Below are 6,000 nucleotides of genomic sequence, written 5' to 3'. Positions count from 1 at the left end.
CCCCCCCCCCCCCCCCGCAGCCGCCCCATGCTGACATCAGAGCTGAAAGTCAGTTACTGGTCCTAAGAAAACATTCATGTAAACAGCATTTGGAACCTGGCCCTTCAGGAGTCCTATGTGCCAAAGTCAAACGCTTTGTCTCCATCACGTTTCCATTAAATATTGTGTGACGACTTTTGACATTAGTCATAAAGTTATGCAGGCAAAGTACATTCCTCAAGATTTATTTCTAGTTTATATCTTTACTCCTATTTGAATGCAAGTATCACGAATGTTTATCATATTACTTTAGAGCCTATAAAGCTTAAACACAGCGTTGCTCTCTCAATTTATTCATACTTGTATTAAGCCTAACCAGTGTGCAGGCACACTGACCCAGAGCCCTCCATTCATTCCGACGTGGTTGTTCATTTGTAGGACGAGAGCTTTAAGGAGAAAGGGCCAGACCTGCAGATCCAAACTTGTTAAATGTTGGCATGTCTTAGGAGGAAGTTGTGATGTATTTAGAGAGGTTAACAAGACAAGCTTGAACTACCCATGACACGAGCAAGCTAATGCGCTGTCAGTTGCATTTATTTGTTCAACAAATATTTACTGAGTGTGTCTGTGTCAGAATGTGGTCAAGGTTCTGGAGACAGAGCAGTGACAGAAATGACAAAGCCCTCTGCCCTCAGGAAGCTCACTTTCTACCAACGAAATGAGGGGTTTCAACTTAATTCTGAACTCCTGAGAAAAAGGAGCTCAAGCAGAACTCGAGAGTTAGGTAGGGTTTGGGAAGAGAAAGGAGGAGGTGTTATTAGACAAGGAACTCCAGAAAGAGCCAGGGATGGTGAAGAGACAGTGCAGCGGGCAACGCGTGAGCCCCAGAGCTAACAACACAGGGAGGCTGATTGTGAAGTGCCATCTAGCAAGTGCCTACAGCTCCCGTGCCAAATAAACCCTACTGCCATTTTGGCATTAATTTCAGACAGTCCGAGAATACTAGAATCAATACTGGTGTTTAGAAAACTGCTTAGAATATATTAATATTAACTGAATGTATTAATATTAAATATTAATATATTTTAAATATAAAATCGGCATATTCCATCATTAAGGAAAAAGTACATTTATAAGAAATGTTACATTAAGCTTACATTATCATTTTAATGCAAATTAGAAAAGAATATTAATTTGCCTTGTTCAAAAAGTAAAAGTTCACGTTATATAAAATGGGAATAATTTCAATAAACGTGAACAATTTAATTTTATTAGAATGTATCTTTAAAAAGCAAAGTATATCAGTGCCATCCTGGTTAGTTTTATGTAAATTCTCTAGCTTAGAAAAGTACTGATTAATCAGTTTAAAATCTGCTTTTTGACCTTACAGTGCGCAGATGAATAGAGAGAAGATAGTTATAAGACAAGTCTAAATAGTTGACTTTGACTTTCTATGCTTCAAGTAATTTTATCTCTGTTTTTTGATAGCTTCGAGGAGATATTTTATGAATAACCATCCCTTGTGCTATGTTTTTTTTAAACATAGAACAGATTTTGTTCTAAGAAAAGCATTACTAGTTTTCTTCTTCTTTAATCATATATGAAAGCAGATACTCATGCACAATAGGTATGTTGATTTCAAAACCATCCTATTTGTATCATTTCTATTTGGAAAATCTTTGAAAAAATAAGAATGATTATTAGAATAAACACTTTATCGATGGTTATCTTCTTAAATTTTAGTTGTAGCAGAGTACTTTCTAAGTAAGTTCACTTTTGCTAAATTCTGCATTTTAAGACAGCTAACACTGGAGACTGTCCTCAAGATTAAAGTGGTTCCTTTTTTTTAGATACCAAGTTTTGCTGTAATTAAATACAATATGGTAAACAGGAGTCCCCCAAATGATCAACGTAATTACTATGAGCCTTGCTGAGGTTTAGAGTTTGGTGCCCTAGGAAATAAAATGTACTTGAAAAAATGTGATTAGGGAAATAATAATATCTTTCTAGATAGTGTTTGAAGACAACTAAACCTTCAATAGTACTTTAGGTGAATTGGAGAGAAGAAAGGAAGACCAATAAGAAAACAAATCTGGCGTGAATATCGGTGGTAATCTATGATACATATATATGTTTTGGATATAAATGTGCTTCACACATAGCTTAGTTGGTTTGGATGATACTGAGGGCTGCTGAAAATTCCTTTGATAAGTGTATAAATATGTCCAACAAACCCCTGATCTCTAATTGTTGTTAAATGATTGTAAGATTAAATAGAAAAAAACTCTCAGGTCAAAGGTTACTTTCTGTATATTTTGGTCACTGCGTTTTTGTATTCAGTCTTTTAGTTAGCTGTCTAATAATAATTATAAATATGCACACGGGTGATATATATGCAAATATATTTAATCTCGGTAGTTGATATTTCCTGTTCCTAGGAAGCTGTATGAGTCACGTGGTGCTCTTATTCACTCAGGAGTTTTCACATCAGATACGGTACTGAGATGCTGGGTATATGAAATACCAAGCAGAATGATTCCGGGCCATTCATGAGACACAGATAAATACAAATATGTAAGTGAATATGTGTATAATCATAAATTGTGTTAAGGGTGATGAAGAAAATCATAGGGTGTTATGAAAGAGAACGATTGGAGAGATTTCTCAGGAAGTGATGGTGGAACTACCATTGAAAGATTTGATAGGAGTTAGCAAGTGAGGAGTAGGGGTGGTGGTAGTGATAGGGAAGGGCACTGAATGTACCAGAAGGTGTTCATGACTCTAAGCTATTAGTTATTTGACCTGAAAGAAAATCAGACTGCCTGGAACAAGGTAAGTGAGAGGGATCACAACAGAAATTGAAGAGATGGGTGGCCAGATCATGCAAGTTCTTTAGGTGACAGTAAAGGTCTGGGGTTTATTAGAAGCTATTAAGTGTTTTCAGTAGAGGGGGTGATATAATCCAGCTTTTTATTTCCTTTACTAAGAAAAGAATGGATTGGTGGATGAAAACATAAGATGTGCAAAGACAATTGAGTCAGCTATTAAAATACTAGCTTGTAAGATATTTGATAGAAAATGTTAATAAAATTGTCACACACTATTTACAAAAATTATGTTATGAATTGAATTATGCCTAAAATATCACATTTTCAGATAATGTATTTTTATGTTCCTTAAAACATATAGAGCAAAGCTATCGATCCAATTTTGGTAATTTCAAGAGTTGTTGAAGATTACCTTAAGTTCTGAGAAATCTTTTGAGAAAACTAAATTTTTTTTTTGGATCATTCCTTTGCACCATCAAAGTAAATACCCTCTCCACGTTTCTCGTGTTCATAGCTAAAGGTTAAAATATTGGATTGCTGAATACATTGATCTTTGATGTGTAAAACAAATGTCTTGGAGAGAACTTACTCAGGTGGAAAACACATTAATTACAATATTTGGCAAATTTCACATATAAGAAGTAGAGGTGAAAGTTCAGGGCTTATCTCTGAGTTGTGGGCTTGGGCTTTTGTATGTGCGTCCTGTATTTTCTCTGCCTTCGGAAAACAGAGCACCTGGAAAAGTGGGCAATTACCTTGTTAGGCTAATTGATAAAATGAAACTCATTGTGCAGTCCCAAATCTACTTTGAAGATTTGTATTATTTGGAGACTTTATATGATCATATTAAACAAGACACTGCCTCTAGTAGTGGTCCTCACTCTTTATTTTTGCTTGGGCAGTGCCTAATAGAATTTTGAAAATACATGTATTCTTTTGCACACTTTTAAGCTGACCCCTACAATTACATATTATATTTTAAAAATGCAACGATATAATTTACACTGTATTATAAACATTGAGACTTCAATATAAATCTGATAAAGCTTTTTTATAAATGTATCCAATGAAATCTAAGAATCATAATGATTGGTACTTACCCACATGCATTTTAAAACTACATAGAAAAAAATAAAAATAAACAAAAATACATAGAAAGGTCTTCCCTAACAGCTGGGGAATTTACATCTTTGTTTCCTTGAAGTCATATTTACATTCCACTTCCTTAATGGACTTTTGTTTTAATGTATTACAGATTTTTATGGCTGAGCGTACCAATCACCTTATCATAATTTCTCTGCAGTAAAAATATGTGTTTATTTTGAAATTTTAAAGAATTTACTTCTTATGATAAAAAAAAGAGTTTACTTGTTATGATTTTTATATTGCTTTGATTAAAGGAGACTTTGCTGACACCAGTATTTCAGTTTCTGTTCATTTGATGACCTAGAGATGTTTTAGGGAATGCAACATAGTTAGATGGGTGAGAGTTATAAACATCCTTTCTGAAATAAGAGAGAAATGGGCCATTATTGACAGTGAGTTGGGAAAGTAGACCCATAGCAAATCAGATCTCAAGCGCATCAGTTTTAGGAAAATGCACCAAGAGAAGGTGGGTACTCTAAAATTGACTCCTTAAACCCACTCTTTCTCTTGGGAAGAGTCCTGTCTACAGAACACCATTCTCCAGCTGTTGACTAAATTAACCATGTAATTTTCACATTCCCTCTTTTTACTGCGGTTGCTGGTCACAAGGAAATGATTTTCAAAACTGTAATTCTTGAGACGTCACAGAGAAAAAATATAACTATTTTAAAATGCAGTGATTTTAATTTAGTACTTCTGGCTCACTTTTTAGAATTTAAAGTAGATTAATATTTTTCCCATATATGGGAGCTGAAACACATTTTGTTTTAGTGAAAAACATGAACATTATTAAGCTTCCTATAGTTTTGCATGTAGAATTATTTTGTTATTTTTTATATTTAATGCTAGCATTGTTCATATCATAAAGAGTTGTGTAGCTGTGGCTATGGTTCTTGATTCTCTGCACAATATTTTTATTCCTCACCTTACTTTACTGTGCTGCATCTCTCCTTAATCCCCCATTTCTATTTTCCCATTGATATAAAAACAATAAGAATGTCTAGCACATTGCAGACAGCGTCATTGATTTTTCTGAGTTCCTAAAAATTTTCAGTATCTTGGGAAGAGATTATATATAAATGTGGCTTGTTTTTCCTATGTGTATCTTTTTCCAAATTTCAATCTGATCGACATGCCTCTTGAATCTTTGCAGATCTCCAATATGTTTGTTGAAATGTTAAAAAAAATTTTTTTGCTCACTAGCTATTACGCAGAGGGGGAAATTTGTAGAAAGCCCACTGGCTTTTCCCCAGGTTTACAAGTATAAAAATAGCTAATGGTTATGAAATGAGTGTTTAGAACATAAAATATAGAGACTTAAATTCCAACTAATTTAGTGAACTATGAATTTAACTTTAAACTATCCTTCTTTATGGCTTTTGCTTTACCCCTTTCTCCCAATACCCTAGTGCAAAACTCTATTAATAAGCAGTAAGTAAAGGAGATAAAAGCTTCCTTACTTATCTGGAGATCATTTTTACTTCTCTCAGGCTTATTATGTTGCTAGGTAGAATGGCATGGTTTTAGTCAAATACAGCATAACATTATTTTTTAAAAAGAACAACTGTATTTGCAAATAAGCATGAGAGCGTTCTTGCATATAGTAGTGCTTTGAAATTTAAAATTAACACTCAAATATATGTATGTGACTGCAGGTTTACATATAGGAAAAAATGATAATGTGCTATAGAATTCCTAGTAAAGGAGAAGAAAAACAACTACAAAGGTAAGAGTTGAAACCAATGTGCTGTGTTTTTTTCAGGACAGTATGCCAATGTGTCACATAAGAGGCTGTCAGATATGTGGTCCTAATGCTAATTAATAGTCATTCCTCTCTCACAACTTATTTCCCTATAAATACAAGGAAAATGTAATCAAATTGACAACATTAAACTCAAACAAGACAAAGGGAGAGAAATAGCCTTATTAGCAGCTCTCAGGGCAATATGGGAACATTTCTACTGAGGGATTTCCAGCCATTAAAGCCACTGCACAAAGAAATATGCAGATGAAAGGAATGAAATCAGCAATAATAACAGCTGACAAC

Source organism: Ursus maritimus, unplaced genomic scaffold (genome assembly GCF_017311325.1).
Source record: "Ursus maritimus isolate PB19 unplaced genomic scaffold, ASM1731132v1 scaffold_11, whole genome shotgun sequence".
In the NCBI taxonomy this organism is placed as follows: Eukaryota; Metazoa; Chordata; class Mammalia; order Carnivora; family Ursidae; genus Ursus; species Ursus maritimus.
Note: the sequence above shows the minus strand (reverse complement) of the source record.